The 20,166-nt window shown below is 47.6% G+C and overlaps 1 long non-coding RNA gene across 1 annotated transcript in view; it reads left to right on the top strand.

The window, feature by feature from the left end:
- The window catches only part of LOC138514227 (uncharacterized), a 195,598-nt gene that overhangs the window by 51,114 nt on the left and 124,318 nt on the right, over positions 1–20,166 (top strand). The gene's annotated exons all lie outside the window — the stretch shown is intronic.

Here is a 20,166-nt window from a genome sequence, read left to right as displayed (position 1 = left end):
TGTCTGTTTACGACCCCCACAGGATTTGTTTATGATAATGATTAATTCCTTATATAGCGCTTTTGACAAAGCGCTGTACATAGATCATATTTACATACAATTATCACCCAACGGAAGGTGGTACTCATTTATCGACCTCGGAAGGAAGGAAGGCTGAGTTTGCCTTGCCGGGATTCAAACCTGAGACCTACAGATCACACATTGATGACAACAGCAAGTGCTCAACCTGATGGCCTATCTTACCGGTAACATATATATATATATTTATATTGTTCAGGGATCAGACATAACTTGCAGACTGTGGGTCATCCAGTCAATGCACCCCAAAATGTTTTACCTGTTTCCACAAGTAAAATGGCATCAGATGGAGGTCGTAGGGTGTGAAAAGCAAAACCATAGTGTGCAAGGACACGAAAAAGAAGAAACACCCAGCAGTTCCTCCTGGCCTTATTCTTCTACCTCCTCGAAGAAGAAAAGTCATCGCTCTGGAGCCTCCTCTGAGGAGCAGGCACCAAAAGTACCTTTTTCCAACCGAGTATTCCATGCCGGAGGAATCGGAAGCCATTCGGCTCAAGATGCTTGACATTTTTTGCCAAAGCCCCAGCGCTTACATAGCCACCGGTGTCCATCACGCTCGGACCAGCCCGAAGAGATTACGGAAAAGACGGCGGCCGTACACCTTTAGGCTCTGCCACAGCTCCCACGATGACCCGTCTTTATGCCACGCTGCTCCATCTTCAATGTTAATCATCCGACTCAAGCTCCTCCCTCCACAGTGCCCCCAGCGCAACCCATGTCAGTGGTGGCAATATTCCTTCAGAGTACTTCCTGCTTCCTAGGGGTGGTGGGTTCATGTTAAACATGGAGGCTTGAACCTTTGTGCCCCACAGTGGTCAGGGATTGAGGAAAAGTACAGTGAGGAGGGGTCTTAATGGATCATGCAGCTGACTGGCAAAATGCAAATGGACTGGACATGTTTCTGGAATTGGAAATGCTCCCTGCACCAACTGCATGGAAACTTCAGGTTTCTTTTCAACACCTGATGGCCAAGGTAGTTGAAACCTTAAGGTTATCAGCTCTTTCAAGACCTAAAGTTCAGTTTGAATTGACGGACAATCTTGACAAAGGTCTGCAGAGGGAGACCCTTCTGCCCATTCTCCAGGCAGATGAGGCCCGGTCCTTGAATTATGGTTGAAACCTGCTTTGGTCTTGACTATTATTGATTATTACTATTATTATTATTATTATTATTATTATTATTATTATTATTATTATTATTATTAGTGTATTTATTGAGCGTGGACCTAGCTTCAGAAAGCAACAGAGCACTTTACAATCATAGGGGGAAGAACAAGTTCTGGGAGCAAAGAATCAAGGGATTGGGGATCTAACAACAGGGGAGCAGGGGCAATTGTCAGCAATGGATCTACAAGTAACAAGGGGACAAAGCAGTGGGGATCAGATCACCTAGTCTCCAGTATGGTGAGGATTGAATGGTGTATGGCGAAGAAACATAGACCAGCTCCTTCAGACCCAGCTTTCCTGTTCTCACACGCCTCCCCAGAGAGACTTGTGGCCCAGACAGACATGTCGGGCCTGAAAACATTGGGGCTCATTATAAGTTCAGCAGTATAAAGTAAAAGTGGTGGTAATGGAATTGTGGCCACTTTTACCATACCACTGATTAAGCAGTCAGCGCTAAGTCAATCAGGGGAATTGACCCCGGTGTAATTAGTGCCTGCAGAATTATCGCCAACATATGGCAGAATTAGCACTGGGGCTAATTCTGCTGGCGGAATGACCGCAGAGATCCAAAACGGTATGTCTGCTGCATTACAAGACACAATACTACTGAAACACTGCCAAAAATGGGTGGTAATTCCACCAAAAACACAGTGTAGTTACTTCCACCTAAAAGGTGGAGGTAAATGCATACAGGTGATGGAAAACAAGTGATAAGTGCACTCACTCCACGTGAAAGACTGCAAAAGGCCTGCACCTGACCCTAACACACTTGCCAACACCATGCAACCACTAGCTATTGAAAACTGGGGCATGCAGCTCCTCCTGCTCCACATTGAGCTGGAGAGGCAGGAACAGCAGCACAAGGCACATGGCGCAGAGAGGAGGAGGAGGAGGAGACGGCATGCAAGTTGAGGGCACATTCCCTGGGTCAGGCCCTCACCCGTGACTTTGACACCTAGCTGATTACTCTGTACCGGTTGAAAAGGAAGACCATCGTTGAGCTACTTACGTTGATCCATGATGGCATACAGAGCAGGATCAATGACAGAACTACCTTCTGAAGCTTGTGTCATTCCTACACTTCCTTGCTACTGGCACCTTCCAGCACACTGTAGGCATGCTGGACAGCATGTCGCAGCCCAAATTTTCACATGTGTGTGCAGGTGCTTGATGCACTCCTGCGCCATGTCTCCCCGCACATCTCCCTGCCCATCACTCTGGCACAGATAAATGCCACGCAGGTACGTTTTTACACAGCAGCTTGGTGCACTCCCAGACATCCAAAGATGTATACCGCAACAGGAAGCAGTATCACTCTACGAATGTCCAGGTCACCTGCAATGCTGACCTCGTGATCACACACTGCTGTGCCCGCTTCCCTGGTTCCACCCACAATGGCATGGTCCTGCGGAGCAGCATACTGCCTGCATACATGGAGAGCCACAGAGGCCCACAGACATGGATACTGGGTGAGTATAAGTGAATACAAGTGCCATCACACAAACTAATCTCACAGCACTAGTGAAATGCTATGTGAAAATAACCACAACTGATCAGTGCATGCCCTGGCAAGCCACTGTATATGCCCTCTTACCCCACACATGACAGCCACCAAACCACAGGACTAGGCTATGCCAGGGAGTATAGTGGTATGTCCATGATGCATATTGCCCCGACAAGTAAGTAATACGAAGATGACTGCATGAACCACAATTCATTGGGAACACATACCTAGACATCCATCCAGTGTCACAGTTCAACACTGCACAAAGACAATGTAACACTGGCAGACAGTTATTGCATGTAATCTGGTAATCATGTATGTGAAGCCATAATGAAATGAAAGCAGAAACCTCAAACATGCACAAGAACAAGTAATCACCCATCAGAGCACATGCATGATAGCAGTGCACAGGCCCAACACAGGTAACATGCACCCTACAATGCCAATCACAGGCCATAAAGTTGACGACTGCTGTGTGCATGGTGTAACATGACACTACATTCGATTACTGGGATGTAAAACCATGTTGTGCAACAATGCTGGAAAAATGCATGAACAGGGTGTCAATCAGCATTCCTTTAGAAAAGGAAACTGCTCTACAATGCACTGTGACCGACAGGGTCGGACTGGGGCAAGAAATAGGCCCGGACACCCAAAATAAAGTGGCCCACCCCTCGCCTCAAAAAAATGGCCCGCCCCTTGCCTCAAAAAAAGTGGCCATCAAACCATCATTCGTGAATCGCATCAATTCACGACTTTACAGAAAATGCTACTTATGGAGGGTTCATGTGTCTGTTAATTTACAACACATTACCAATGTAACACATTTTCATGCTGCCTGCCTCTTGTCCCAGTTCTGCCCCACACATGTCAATCTTGCTGAAAGCTGCTATCCCTGCTCGAATTCCACCCATGGCTGCCATTGTGCTGCCCCATATGAAATTCGATTGCTGGGAGAATGTGATTAATTATTCAATTTGAGTGTAATAACATGTTGGCATACAATGACTTGGATTCACCTAGTAATAGTGAATAACAATTGGGCATGCAAATGCATGTCAATTGATGCCAGGGTTGGACTGGCTCCATCGCCCATCCGGCCCGTGGCCGATACGATCTGAGGCCCTGGGGGCTAGTCTTCTAATGTGGGCCGGTGTGCCAGGTTACCTTGGCTCAGGACACTGGCTGGCTTGCCTGTGGGCTGCCTGCAGCCTGCTCAGCAGCCATCTCCCTCCACAGCGGATGCATTCATTAAAGAAAGGTAACACACAAGTGTTACCTTTCTTTGATGAATGTATCACGTAGCCGTAGGCCTGCTGGCCTGGCAGTGCCATGGGCCCTGAGCCTATCCGCCGCCGGCGTGATGCAAGTTGTTGCAAATGCAATCAATCAAAACAAAAGGAGAGGCTCCTGTGGGAGCCGCTCCTTTTATTGCGATTCATTGCCTTTGCAGGCCCGTGCCCCATTCCTTTCTCGTCTCCTCTATCCACCTGCTGCAACCCCTTTCCTGCAGGGAGTCCCTGGCTAGCGGCTGCCCTGAAACCCCAGGTCCAGGTGCCAGGTCAATACCACGTGACTCTGGAGAGAGAGGATATTGCTGTTGCCGGGCCTCCCTGACACCCTGGGCATGATTATTTTGGCCACAGGCACTGCAAGTCAACTGCACCCAGCCCAGCACGGAGGCTGCCCACCACAGCAGCAGCCCCCCAGCCCAGCAGCCAGTGCAGCAGCAGGCCAGCAGCCAACCTACAATCCAGCTCTGGGACCCACGTGTGCCTGTCCAGACGCTCGAAGGCCAAGAAGAACCTCCAGTTCCCGGACTCTTATAAGGAGACCTTCAGGTGAGCACTGCAAGAGGCACCTGAGCTTGCAGGAGCGTGGCACTAGCATACTTCTTTTGGGGGCACCTCTGCTCTGTTGTGCACATGGCTAGTATCTATTCTATCCTGTTGCTTATGTGTTCAGCACACTCTCTCTCTCGCCTACATTGTAAGCCCACAGCTTGCATACTGTTTCCCCTGGGGCGTGTATGGGGACCGCTCTTCCTGTCCCCTTTGCGTGCACACGGTATGCCCCACTGTCCCGGCGTAGAGTGTGGAGCACACTGCACTGCCCCTGCTTGCCCCGTTCTGTGTGCACACATGGAACACTGCCTTGGCCCTGCTGCTGGGTGCGTATTGAACTCTCCCCCACCTCTCTCTGTGCATGTGCCATGATACATCCAGCTTTGATGAGGGTATGGTGCATATTGCTTCTATAAAACAGATCACATGGCTAGAATTGGCTAGATTTGGCGAATCGCTTAAATGGCGTGAACCTGGTTCCTCAGTGTCAGCAAGTTACATAACTGCCAGTGCCACTGCCACCTATGACTAGGCCGGATCCACACTGGAGATCCACACTGCGCACAGGAGGTATGTCCTGCACACAGTTGGGCAGGGGAGAATTCCACATGTTCCCAAAAGGGTGCAAGGGAGGATGCCATATTCACACGGATGGTAAAAGCGAGAGTTACATCAAATGGACAGGGCAGTATGCAATGTCTGGACAGAGGGAACAGGTGCCATGTGCACACAGTGGGGACTCCAGAGTATGCTATGTGCAGTGCCCGTGGGCGTGTGGGGAAAGAGTAGCACTCCACATGCACAAGAGGTCGCAGGGCATTATACCACGTGCACAAAGAGAGGGTGGGAGCTTGGGGAGAGTTCCACATGAAACCACAAGGGGTCTAGGGCCTTATATCATGTGCAAGGGGGGTCCTCAATCATCATTCGCCCAGAAGGGACAGGCCAGTATGACTTCTTTGCACAGGCCAGAGAAGGTTGGACAAATATTTCTTGCCTGTGCCATGCTGCACAACATTTGCCACAGGCAACATTTCCCTCTGCCCCCTGATGAAGATATTTCACCCGTAGAAGGCAATGACTCACTATCTGCAAGTGCAGTGCTGCCACACCTTGAGCAGGTGGGAAGTGTAAGAAACCTGAAGGTTTCTCCCGCTAGTCCACGGGGATCTGTCATCCAGGTGGCCAGGACACAGCCACCACTATTGGGGGTGGACCAGTGCGGGTTGATCACCTGGATGAGGGGAGTGGAAGTGGGACACTGAAGAGTGAGATGCAGTATTCCCTTCCCTGTAACACCTTTTCCCCATCCTACCAGGTAGGATACCTAGTAGCTCAACTCTCCTCCACCCTTTCCCGACATGAACACTTTCTCATGGACAGTTCATTGTGAGCGACAACGGACTAACACCAGATCCGTATACCTGACATGTCCCAATACCATGGTCAGGCAAGGTCAGGCAATTACTGATTCTTACACACACCTGACTCCCATCACACTTCCCCACACAGATAAAAGGTGGAGCACAAAAGCACACTCTGAGCAAAGCAAACACACGAGGAAGCAGCAGTTCCGAGATGACAGTTGTATACGAGGAGAAAAATGGCAAGACCAGAAAGCGTTGCAAGGCGGAAGTTGCCATTGGCCATATCGGAGGAAAAACGTTACTTTCACGAGCCCTCAAGAATAAGAAACACAAGACTGGGAATTAAAGCTGAAGACAGGTGTATTGTTTGTCTAAGGCACCCGGGGCACTCCCACATCGATGGCTGAGGCGGGGAGGAGCGATTGCTGCTGTGGTACTGTCATTAGCTCCCACAACATAGCAGTTCCAGTAAAGTCAGCAAAGGCGGTAAGTCAGAGAGACTGATAGCAACCTGGCCTGTGTTAGAACCAAGGTTGCAAGCGGCAACATTGTATAAAGAGCACCGTGTGTGAGGCGTTGGCGATGAGTGATGTGAGTATAACTGGAACTAAAGAAGTAATTGAACTTTGTGATTGAACGTTGGGAGACAACCCAAGGTACCATGTACAGAGTGGTCCTGCACCACATGGGAACTCATTCAAAGGACTATTTAGGTATCCAACTAAGAGTATAAAATTGTGAACTGTAACATTGAAATGGTCCTGCAACAGGTAAATCCAAACCATGTGCACATTAGAAAGTCTTTGATAGCTACTAGGAACTGTAATTGGTCCGAGCCAGACTGAGGGAGACTAATTGTGAAAAGCGGATCAGAGCCCGACTGAGGAGGATCCGGGGTGAACCGTGAATCACCCAATAAAAGATTTATGAACAGGAATTGTTCCAAACCCGGCTGAGATTGACTAATTGAGAAAAGGGATATGAGCCCAGATGAGGGGGATCCAGGGTGAAGAGTGAATCGCCCTATGTGAATACTTGGAAAGGAACTTTTTGTTTGTTTGATACATCAGACCTTCTGAAGCCAGAGACTTTTTGAGAACTGAAGAGACTTGGGCATAGAAGGCCCTAATGCTTATAAAAGAATTGTGTCCTTGTGCCGAAGAAGCCCAAGAGTGTGCTATGCTCGAGTGTACTGCCTTGTCCCGTGCTGAAAACGTGGGAAGAAAGGCCAACAGCCTGAACATCCTGATTTACCATTTTGTGAACACTTCTTTCTTTTTCATGAACAGCACCCCACACTATTTGTAACTTAGAGGTAAGGATTGGCAATCGTTTTATTTTAGTATAGACCCTTTTATTTTGACGAGGCTCCACTAGGAGTGCATTATTATTATTTGATGGTCGTAGCTTGCTCCCATCTTAGATTTCGGTTTAGATAGGCATTTATCACACCCTTGATTAAGTTCAATAAACACCGTTGAACTGTGGTCACTTGTGTCTGTCTTGCTTTGATACCATGCGTTTCTCACAGAAGGGATGGTCATCTGGTGTGGCAAGAATTAATAGACAATTATTTCTGATCACACTGATAATCACATGCTGCTCACCTTTGTGTATAGCCACGCACTGAATAAATCACAATCACAAAAAAAGGAATGTCCTAACCTTGCTATAAGTGAATAAGAAAGTAATACTTAAAGCCGACATACCCTCAGTGTGCTCCTTCATTCTCTGCCCAACTGTGCCGATTGCAGCAGTGGCCTTGGTGAAGTGCCGGCATTGGTGGTCCAGGGACCATCTATGCTGGGGGATGCATGCCTTTGGCCAGTGCATTCATATGGGAGTAGGTACTGATAGACTCCCTGACATCCCCTTGTCTTGCTGCTCCAGCTTCTGCGCTGCCGCTCCCCTCAATCCCTTCCATGTGTAGTATGGAGTTGGCTTTCGCCTCCCATGTGGTCAGGACAAGGGAGTGCGCATTACCACCTTCTGTGGCCAATGTCTCCTGCCAGTGTTTTGACAGGAGGCTGCGGACCCTATCCTTGAGGTCATTCCAGCGTTTCTTGCAGTACTTGCTGTCCCGTGGGACTGTGCCCACTGCCATGACCTTTTCACGGTTGCTGGCTGAGATAGCTGCCTTCCTCTGGCCAGATGTTTTTCAATGCCAAGAGTCATAGAGCTCTTTGTCATGGGCCAATACTTCCTCATTGAGCACCTGCAGCTCTGCTTCGTTGAATTTTTGTTTGTGGAGTTGTATGTCAGGCACCTGTGCTTTCCCTTTCTCCTGAGACATCTTTGCACTCCATTCTGGGTCGGATGGCTACAGGAAATGAGGGATTTGGAGTGCATTTTGTTTTTCAATATGGCTGATGTGCTTCCGGTTCCGTGGCTGTAATTCTGCCGGCAGAATTAGCACCGGATGAATCGGCAGTAACAGTAATTCTGCTGATTTTCGGCGGAATTAACATTCGATACTCGTTTTCAGCAGTAAATCTGCCAGACGGAATTACTGCTACCGCCAATTGTGTTTGCGCGCTCAGGTCCATTTGTAAGACGGCAGTAATTCTTCCAGATACCATGGCGGTAACAGTAATTCCACTTTGGCAGAATTAACGCTGTATTATCTGCTGAACTCATAATGAGGCCCACTGTCCTTCCCTTCTTTTCCTATCATGAGGGAGAATAAGTGGCTAGATGCCTAGGGAAGGAACGGCAGCCTGGGCTTAAGGTTCATTAACGTCCACTGTGGCCAGGCCAAATTCTCTTTTGGTCTCTGGTCCACAGTTTCAGGGGCTGCAGAGCACCTTACTGAGGGGAAGCTGAGAGAGAGAGCTTTGAGATCCTGCTCAATGATGGTAAGGAGGCATCCCATTAAATTCTTATGGCGGGTCTGGACACATCCAACTTTGTAGCTCATGCCATGAGTACAGGGACGGTGTTGAGAAGGTAATCCTGGATGATGATCTCAGGCTTTGCCCTGGATATTCGGGCTTAAGTCCTTGATATGCCGTTTGATGGCAACAACTTGTTTCCCCCCAGAAAAGTCAGTCCTCGAAGGCGGCAGTGAAAGGTTCTGGGTCTTTCAGTTCAGCATCAACAGCCCACGGCCCACACAGGTAGGGGTCTTTAACCCTTCACCTTCCATGCCGACAGGTACACCTTTGTACAAGCAAAAAATGTAGCACTGACCTGCAAGGTGGATCGCTAGTATGTCTACTTCACGCTTTAAGTTCACTAACGTTACTATACTTGACACGGAAAAAATCATCTTGTCGCTCAAACCTTCCAACTGTAAGGGAGATCATTGCCCGCCACAACTTATAAAGGATGCCGCTAGAGACCTGGCCCCGTTCATCACCAAACTTATTAACGCTTCATTCTCATCAGGTAAAATTCCAGCCAACCTTAAGGAATCGTGGGTGCTCCCACTTCTAAAAAAACCAGACGTTGGACCCATCGATCCCCACTAATTACTGACCCATCACCACTGTGCCATTCTTGTTGAAAATATTTGATAAAATGGCTTACTCACAAATCCAAAAACATTTGGAATCTAACTCCTTATTGGGTTCACGTCAGTCTGGTTTTCGGCCCCAGCATGGAACTGAAACAGCCTTACTAGACTTGAAGGCACAGATTGACGAGCTTAAAGACAAAGGGATTTCTGCTCTCCTTCTCTTATTGGACTTATCCGCGGCATTCGACTTAGTCGACCATGGGGTCCTATGTAGTCACCTCGACACAGCCACCCACTTCTCAGCTGAAGGCACAATCTGGATACAATCTTTTCTTAGGAACCGCTCCATGAGAGTTTTCTCTCCGACCGCAGCTGCTGACCCTATCCCTATCACCTGTGGAGTGCCTCAGGGGTCCTGTGCCTCTCCTACCCTCTACAACTTCTTCACTAAGCCCCTTTTCGATGATCCTGGATCATCTTGGTGTCACCTACACTAACTATGCAGATGACACCCAGATCCTCCTACCTCTTTCTGGTGATTATGACAAGGATTTGGTCTTGGTGAACAGGATATACCTCATCATCCAGGCATGGATGGCCACCCATGGTCTATGCCTGAATGATGACAAGACTGAGATGATCAGCCTGGGCACTACTGCATCCCTTAATAAATTAAGCTCCAACTACTCTGCCTTCAATATTGACAACAACATTATCTCTGTGGCCAAAGAGGTGAAGACCTTAGGTTTTTAACTAGACACAACCCTATCCTTCAACAAGCAAGTCAACGCTGTGGCCTCATCTGCAGCATACACGTGTAAATTGATTAGAGCTAGCAAACCCTTTCTATCAAATAGTAGCTGCATCACCTTAGCCCAAGCACTTATTTTGTCAAAGTTGGATTATTGCAACGCGTTGTTCATAGGTGCTAATAAACAAATCATCAAGAAAATCCAGACCTTGCAAAATAATGCACTTAGAGCCGCATTAGGAATTGCCAAGAGAGAACACGTTTCCACGACTAGAAGAGCTAATAACTGGCTTTCCACATATGACTAAATCAAGCTGAAGGTTGCGACTTTGACTTACAAATGTTTGAACAATGCTGCACCTAGCTACCTGTCAAAAAGATTCACCAAGAAGTCTTCGACTAGAATTACTAGACTCTCCAACACTAACTACCTTGCTGTTCCCAGATTCAAGTTATCAAGAATTGGGGGTTGTAGCTATCCAGTCAAAGCAACCCAATTGTGGAACTCACTACCACCTACATTAAGAGCAGATCAGTCCTTCCATAACATCCGTCAGAGCACCATTAAATGGTTCAAAGATTCAGACTTCTAGCTATGTACCTTCTACTGTATTGCACTGCGACTGTAAATACTGACTCTGTGACTGTAAATACTTCCTTTCAACTTGTACAGCTTACTCCTCATGTCACTGTTAGGTTCATTCATGTTTCTTTTTATATTGTACCTCCCCATGCCACCCACCGCCCTCCCTATTTGTCATTTTTTTTATTATATCCCCATATGTGTTCAACTTGTTATTTCTGTAATCTTTTTGTGTAACTAAGCTTTGAATTATCTTATCTTATGATACCTAAGGGTCCGGTGCGCAATACAAATAATAAACAATACAATACAATACAATTCAGTGTGCCCACACAACGAAAGCAAAGCAAGTACCTGAAATTCGTAGTTGGCCAATGCCACTACCAGTTCAAAGTCCTGCCATTCTGTCTGTATTTGGCACCCAGGGTCTTCACCAAGCTGCTGGCAATGGTTGGAGAGAAGACATACATGTCTTTGCCTTACTGGCTGACTGGATCACTGATCTCTCCCCCCGGATCAGGCATCTGCACATTTGTTCCGAACATACAGCCTGTTGCACAGCTTGGGCTTCTCCCTGAACTTCAAGAAGTCTCAGGTTTCATCATTCTAGTCCCTCCGATTTATCAGGGTGATCTTGGACAACCACCTGAACAGGGCCCCTCCCACTTACTACTAGATTCCCAATCGGAGTAGGATGCTCCCTTTAGTGGAGTGGTACTTCAATGTTTTCTGTTACAGGTGGTGCCCATGCTCTCCTCCCTCATCCAAATCAACGTACTACTATGGGAGTCAATCTATCATTGATGAGGAATTTGTTGGAGGAAACAATCTATTAGTAGAACGAATGACTTACCTCTCAGTAATGTTCTTTAAAATGGATTGTGTCCTCCCACTTAATACCTCATCTTTGAAATTCAATATCCAGCTTCCGCTGCTTCGAAAAAGTTTTTCGGCAGAGGGCGCTGTGTGTCGATGCAGTTGACTCGATGTCCCTCGAGGGCCTCAGTCTCAAGGATGCTGTCATCAAAGGTATACATAGCATGCGCAGCACCCGTTGGCTTCAGTTCCATTTATCTGAGTAGACAAAGGCTTCATGAACTGTGGCGCGCTTCAATAGTTTCATTTGCGAAAATATGAAAATGTCTTCATCTTCAACACCTACTACCCCGAAGACCGGGTTTAAGAAGTGTCAGGACTCCAATTCCAAGATGGTGATAACCAATCCACATTGAGTATGCTTGTGGTGTCTCGGTGTGGAGCCCAAGACCTTGGCCTGCTCGAAATGCCAATCGATGACTGGAAAAGCTCTGAAGGAGTGAAAGGAGAAATTGGCGGTAGGTAAAAACACCAAGATATCCCCATCGACTATCCTGTCGAAGAAACCTTCTTTGGACAATGCGAGAGGCGACTCCCTTCGAAGGAAGAAGGTGAAAAGGTCCGGGTCGATGAGTGGCTCCCACCACTCCCCATCATCGTCGAGGAAGTCGAAGAACAGACACCATAGGTTGCCCACTTTGACTTCTTCGTCAAACTCCTCTCCTCAGTAAGCTATAACCTGTCCCACAAAGGCCTCCACTCTGGCCGAATGGGAAGCATTCAGGTTAGAAATGCTAAAAATAATTGAAAAACAAAAACCCTCGACAAGCCATGCTCCTACCCCGCCTTCTAAAAAAGCCGGTAAGGAAAGGGATCGAGCCAAATCCTGCACGCTCTCGAGACTGGGATGAAGGCCAGATCCACATCGAGAGCTGTCGAGGCCTCAACGCCATGAGAAATCATCAGAGGATCCTTCGAGCCACAAGTCGAAGAATAAATTGAGATCGAGGTCATCGACACCAACCAGGCCATCAAAGCCAGCTGCACCTACGATGCCAGCTGCGCCCTCGACGCCAGCTGCAACGCGACGCCATCTGCGCCATTGACGCCAGCTGCGCCATTGACACCAATGGCACCTTCGACACCATTGATGCCATCAAAGTATTCAGACATCAAAGTCGAAAGACTTCATTGAAAATATCGGCGACTCCTCGAGGGTCGAGTAAACATTTTTGAATACTTCGACACCCATACCAGATACAAGGTATACTTTACCTAGAAAGGATTATTTTAAATTACTAACCTCGATTTATGAGGAAAATGAGCCATCAGATAACGATGCGCCGTTTGGGCTACAATATGATACACCAAATGTCCCTGATAGCTTTATATCAGAGGAGTCAAGGCTAAAAGATCTTTATGACAAGTTACAAACAGGCAGTGGAGTGGACACTTCACCAGAGCTAGAATTTGGTAAACCTGAATCTTGTGAACATGCAGATGCATCATATAGACAGTTGATGTCTAAGGTTTTAGATGACTTGGGATGGGGTAGACCTACCCTCCCCTTCGAGCAGGATGATCTAACAGACATGCTTGATAAGGGTCCGCAAATGGATCCCATTTTACCTTTCCATATTGTGCTTCAAAAAAGGAGGTCTGCCAACTGGGAGATGCTGGAGTCAAGTCCGACAGTAAACAGAAACTTCACAAGTAAATACTGCCCATCTAGTAGTTACCCCGACTACCTGTCAAGACACCCCACCCCAGAAAGTCTGGTGGTGCAGGCAGCTACTGCAACCTCAAAACAGGTCGCTTACCAAACCATCTCTCCAGATAGGGATGACAAAAGAGTAGATGCATGGGCAAGGAAAGTTTTTTCCTTTGAGAGCATGGCTCTTAAGTCTTGTGCCTTAGCAAAGTTTTCATTCACTCTATGGGTATTTCAATGGCAGCTGAGCATATTCCCAAAGGGGAGGAAAGAGATGGTTTCTCGGCTATTGTTAGAGATGAGAAGGAAGCCATGTGCAAGTCTTTTCAGTCAGGTCTGGATTCTGCTGACAGCATCAGCAGAGCCATGGCAACATGCACCGTAATACGCAGATTTGCGTGGTTGAGCAAGTCTGGTTTTGCACCTGATGTGCAATCTATACTCATTAACATGCCTTTTGACGGGTCTCACCTTTTTGGCAGCAATGCTGATGAAAGACTTGAGAAGTTGCAGAAATCTGGCGGCAGCCAACTCTTTAGTTGCTGCTGTTAGGCAGCCTCAGCCCTTTTGCCCCAGTGGACAGCCTTTGAGGGGTAGATCTCTTTGCTATTACTCCTCAGTTGGAAGAGCGAGAGGAATGGCTGGTCAAAGATGCCAAATAACATGCCCTCGTGGTGGACGAGGGAGAGGTGCAAAGCCCGCTCAAGCAGGGGCATCCTTACCAACAGCCACTGCGTCAGCCACCTCAAAACTTCTCTGAGGTCTTGAACCATGAAACCCTAGTGGAAGGCAGACTGTCTCAGCATCTGAAAGAACAGCGAGACATTACCTCGGATGCTTGGGCATTAGAAACCATAGCCCAAGGTTAATGCCTTCCCTTCGTTCAAAGACCTCAGAACCATCCACTGGAAAGCCATTCTTTGAGGGTTCCAGATCCGCTCCTTGTGCTGAAAATGTTGACCCTGCTAGAGAAAGGTGGGATAGAACCAGTGCCTGTAGCGGAAAGGGATAAAGGATGGTACTCTCCATATTTCCTAATACCCAAGAAGGACAGAGGACTGAGACCCATCTTGGACTTGGGATACTTGAACAAGTTCCTCAGGAAGGACAACTGTTAGGCTCACCTGGTTCCACGGGGGCGCCACCCAGCAGTTGGGGTTCAGATGTCCCTCCTTGCGATGCCCAGATGCGACCAGCGGAAGAGTTCTGCCTGGAATACAGGTAAGCTATGTTCAGAACTGGGCAACCGGGGTAAACAGCCTCCCACCTCCCTGTAGGTCTGTGACCCTTCTGGACTTCTCCTCACCTTGTTTTAGATGTTGGCGGGTTCTCCGTCCTGCTGTCTTGGCCGGGGCGCGTTGTGCTTGGTGGGCAATGGCGATCGAGTTGCTTCACTGATGCCGCCCGTCTTGAGTCTTTCAGGTAGGTCTTATTGCTGTGAATATTGCTATTCTTGCATGCCTTTTAAACAATGTCTTTTTCTTCCTAGGTACGTGGAAGTCCAATATGTGGCAAGGCGGAATCTGTGTTTCGCCGGTAAGTATGGGCGTTTTTGGAGCGCCTTGATGCGGTGAGTAGGCACTATGCGCTGCGCTAAAGATGCCTTGCCTTTGCTAACCTGTTATCTTTTCCGCTGGCGATGAAGTTCAGGTAAGCTGCTGCCTTTTCTCACAATGGGGGTCATTACGACCCAGGCGCTAATTGCGCCAACTTTACCACCATGGTGTAAACTAAGTTTACACCATGGTGGATGGCGGATTTACCGCCCCATTCCAAGGTGAGTGGGGCGGTAAATCCCCATTTCCCATTTTCCCTTCCCCATTCCCATTTTTGCCCCATAGGGCATAATGGGAGTGGGGAAGGCGCTAATTACGCCACCGTAAATTACGGTGGCGTAATTAGCATCATGGCAGGTTAGCGCCATGGATTTTAACGGCTGCTAAAAGCAGCCGTTAAAATCAGAATCAGGCGTTAAGGGTTAACGACGGCGTTAACCCTTAACGCCTGAGTTGTAATGAGGCCCAATGTCTTTTCCTTTCCTTTGCAGGTGCTGTTCTTCCGAGGTTCGTGGCTGAAGCTGAACACGGTGAGCGTTACGTTGCAGAAATGCAAACTAACGCGAAGCGTGTCAGTCTATTCGGGTGTGGTTTAAATAGCTTCAAGAAAGAAGTCCAGTTAAAATAGTCCCCATGGTACCACACCCAAAAACACTACACTGCAAGCTTGGTTTCAAGGAGCCAGGTTATGAGGATGCCTCCACATGACTGGATTTAATGAAAAGTAGTTCCCAAGCACAAGTCCATATTCAAACATGAGCCTGGCGCCAAAGGCGCCTGGACTGGCCCCAAGAAGGCCTAGGCTGCAATTTGTTGGGTTTAGTGGGGACTGGAATCAAGACTCTCCCTGGCCCATAGGTTGGCCAGGGGGTCTTCAGAGTGTGGGTCGTGACAGCACTCCCCCCAAGGCCCCTCTCAAGGTGTTCCTTCTGTCCGGGCCAGGCTTAGTTGGGACATTTCGATGGTAGCTTTTGATCAGACGCGGTGCGTGAACATTTTCACAGGGTTCCCAGGATCTGTCTTGGGGTCCAAAACCTTTCCAATCTATTAGATAGTATAGTCTCCCCCTTGAGCACTTAGAATCCAGTATGCCTTTAACTTCGAATTCAAGTTCTCCGTCGACAAGAATGGGTTTCGGTGCTGCTTCAATCCGTGTACCAGGTTGCATTGGTTTTAAAAGGGACACATGAAATACCGGATGGATGCATAGATTGGATGGTAAATGTAACTTGATGACCGCTGGACTGATAATCGTCTTTATGGTGTAGGGTCCTAAATACCTGGGTTGAAAGGTCCGGGTTCCTTTGATGGGTATAAACTTGGTGGCTAGCCAAACCTTGTCTCCTACTTGATAATCGGGGGCCTTCGTCCTGTGTTGGTCGGCGAATTGTTTTTGCTTGGCTTTGGCGTGAATTAGATGTTCTCTGGCCTTTTTGAAAGCCTGAGCGATGCTAGTGTGAAGGGTTTTAACCGCAGGTATTTCCAAATTGGTTGGGAGATCCAATTCTGAGGTACGCGGGTGTCTACCAAATAAGGTATAAAAATGTGTTTGCCCAGTAGGGGAACATAAGGAGTTGTTATATGCGTACTCAGCTATCCATATTAAGTCATTCCGGTCTCTCAGCTCGTGATGCAACATACACCGTAGGTATTGCTCAAGGGTCTGGTTGGTCCTTTCGGTCTGACCGTCCATTTGGGGGTGATGGCTAGTGGATAACCGGACGTCAATTTGCACCATTGCACAACACTTTCTTCAAAAGTTGGAAATGAACTGACTACCTCAATCAGAGATTAGGACTGAAGGGAACCCATGTAATTTAACAATATTATCCAGAAATACCTTGGCTAGAGTGGATGCATCTGGAAGGCCTTTGAGTGGAATAAAGTGGGCCATCTTCGAGAATAGGTCTACAACTACAAGGATGGTGTTAAACCCTTGACTGGTAGGCAGATTAGTGATGAAGTCGAGGGAAAGAGTGTGCCATGGCGCTGGAGGAATGTCCAAAGGTCTCAAAAGACCAGATGGTTTGTGTTTTTGTGATTTGTTTTGTGCGCAGACTCCACAAGATTGAATGTATTGGATTATATCTCTCCGCCAGATAGGCCACCAAAAGTTCTGTTTAACCTTGGCTAAGGTCTTGGTGATTCCAAGGTGCCCTTCGATTAGGGAATCGTGGTAACCTGAAATGACTTGCTGTTGTGGGTTCTTGGTGGGTATGTATAGGCGGCCCTTAAAAAGGGGTAAGCGGTCTTGGATGAAATATTGTTCTCCCTGTGCTTGCCATGCAAGGAGGGTATCCTGATTCATGATTTGTTGAATTTCCTTTTTCAGTTCCATGTGTCTTTAGGCTGTAGTCAGGCCTAAGAGTTTATCTTCAGGTCTGATGGGAACTGGATCTGGGGCTGTAAAAACCAAGTCATCTGTTCCAGTACGAGAAAGTGCGTCAGCCTTTCCATTCTTGACGCCTGGTCCAAAAGTTATGACACAATCGTATTCAGCGAAGAAGAGAGTCCATCGCAGCTGGTGTGAAGATTGGGCCTTTGCTGTTTTAAGATACTGCAGGTTTCGGTGGTCAGTAATAACTGTAATGGTGTGTCTGGCTCCCAGAAGGTAGTGTCGCCAGGCTTTGAAGGCGGATTTGATTGCCAAGAGTTCTTTGTCGGTGATGGCGTAGTTAATTTCTGGAGGTGAAAACTTCTTTGACCAGAAGGCCACTGGATGTAGCTGGCCAGTTTCGGGATATCTTTGTGAGAGGACAGCTCCCATTGCTATACTGGAAGTGTCCGTTTCTACCATATATGGGAGTTCTGGACGTGGATGTCGTAAGATCGGTGCTGAGGTGAATCTTTTCTTTAGTTCCTGAAAGGCTTTTTCTGCGTCTTCGGTCCAGGCAAATTTCTTGTTATTTTTTCGTAACAACACAGTGATTGGGTGTATGATTTGGGAGAAGTCTGGTATGAACCAACGATAAAAGTTTGCAAAGCCTAACATACTTTGTACTCCCTTTATTGACGTTGGTGGTGGCCATTTCAGAACGGTGTCGACCTTGTGCAGGGCCATCCTGATGCCTCCGGGAGTAAGGATGAAGCCTAGGAACTCCACTTCAGTTACATGAAAAAAGCACTTTTCCAGCTTGGCAAATAAACAATGTTCCCGGAGCTTGGCGAGGGCTGAACGGACGTGCTTGATATGGTCTTGTTTAGAAGTTGAGTACACCAGGATATCATCTATGTACACTAGGGCGCAGATATCAATTAACTCTCTCATGACGTCATCCATGAAGTATTAGAATGCTGCCGGTGCGTTGCATAACCCAAAGGGCATAACTTGATATTCGAATAACCCATATTTAGTACGGAAATCGGTTTTCCATTCGTCACCGCTTCTGATCCGAACCAGGTGATACACTCCCCGAAGATCTAATTTGGTGTAAATTTGAGCGTCCTTGACCTGGTCCAGCATTTCCGGAATAAGTGGCAAAGGGTAACGGTTCTTCACCGCGATCTGGTTTAATGCACGGTAATCAATACAGGTCCTTAAATCCCCTTCTTTTTTCAGCACGAAGAACAAAGGACTGGCTGCCGGAGACTTCGATGGACAGATGAATCCGTTTGCGAGGTACTGGTCTAGATAGGATTTCAGATGAAGATTTTCAGGTTCAGTCAGAGCAAAGATTCTCCCACAGGGGACTTGGGCACCAGGAACAAGGTCGATTTGACAGTCGTAGGGCTTGTGGGGTGGCAGGATATTGGCTTGGTCCTTCTGGAATACATCCTGGAAATCGTGGTATTCCTCAGGTAAAGTACTGGTTACACCTAAGATAGATGTCGTGGTTCCAGGAGTCGTAGAAATACTGAAAGCAGTCTCCTGTTCTTGATAGTAACAGGCTGGAGAGCAGTCACTGGGGAAGGTTAATTTCCTGGCTCACCAGTTAATCGAAGGATTATGAGCGACTAACCATGGCATCCCTAGTATAAGCCGAAATTGAGGTGCCTTGGTGAGGTCGAACGAAATGAGTTCCCTATGCCCGGCCTGGCACAGCATTGTTATCTCAGCTGTGCATTGGGTTACGGGTCCGGAAGCGATTTCAGTCCCATCCACTGTAGTCACCTTATCTGTAATTGTCTTGGTACATAAGGGAAGTCCCATCTCTGCAGCCAGATCTTGATCAATATAATTCCCGACTGCCCCACTGTCGATGTAAGCTTCTATGGCATGCATTCTGGACGACCGTTGGTTATTGATCAAAATCACTGGTATTGCAAAGTGTGAGGTTGGTGGCTCCTTTCCCTCACTCGACAAACTGACCTCTACGTTTGCCGAGCTGGGTAGTTTTCCGATTGATATTCTTTCTCTTTGTCTTTTTCTGTGGCCCCAACGACCTTCCTAGGGGGTTTCACCGGGCAGTCCTTCAGGAAGTGCCCTGATTGTCCACAATACAGACACAGTTGTTGTTGCCTTCTTTTATCTCGCTCTTGTTTTGTTAATGGGGGTCGCACTCCTCCAAGTTGCATGGGCTCAGCAGGGTTTTCTTGTGCTTGAGTTACATTGTTTCTAGACTGAACATACACCGCCCGTGGATCCATTTTGGAGCAATCTGCTTTTCGGTCTTGCAGCCGGTGGTCTAATTGTACAACCAAATTTATGAACTCCGAACAGTCTCGAGGAGGGTCCACTACTTGAGCTAGAACATCTTTTAATTCGCCTCGTAAACCCCGGTGAAACAACGTGGTTCTTTTGTTTTCAGGCCACCTAGCTTCAGCGACCAATCTGTTGAAAGTAGCAATGTATGCTAACAGGTCCTGATTTCCCTATCGGAGGGAAAGGAGTTAATTGTCCACTGCTTGTTCTCGGGTATGACGAGCAAAAAGTTTCTCCATTTCCCTCTGAAATCCCCCAAAGTCATGTAACAAAGGATAATCATGTGTCACCAATGGAACTGACCAGTCTGCTGCGCTACCGCTCAGGTATGACAAGACAAAGGCCACCCAAGCCTGGTCGTTTGGAAATACTCCAGGCCTGCAAAGAAAGTGAAGGCGGCATTGATTCATGAATGTGGCATATTTCCGTGGATCACCTGTAAATCGCTCCGGTGGGGCCAAAGGAACTGTTCCTGGTAGCATGACTTGCACTGGAGTAGAAGAAGTGGATGGCAGGGTAGGATTCTGCATCATTGGGTTGCTTCCCAGTAGGGGGGTCTGGCCCACTTGTGATTGCAAGTATTGTCTGCTAATGTCTTCAGTGCGCTCCTTAGTCACTATTAAATCTCTTCGGAGAGCATTAGTCTCCTGACGGGCAGAATGAACCTCGGCGCGCAGTTCTCCTATTAGT

The sequence above is a fragment of the Ambystoma mexicanum genome, chromosome 12 (genome assembly GCF_040938575.1).
Source record: "Ambystoma mexicanum isolate Mex_15411 chromosome 12, UKY_AmexF1_1, whole genome shotgun sequence".
Classification (NCBI taxonomy): domain Eukaryota; kingdom Metazoa; phylum Chordata; class Amphibia; order Caudata; family Ambystomatidae; genus Ambystoma; species Ambystoma mexicanum.
Note: the sequence above shows the minus strand (reverse complement) of the source record. Positions and strands in the feature narration are given on the sequence as shown.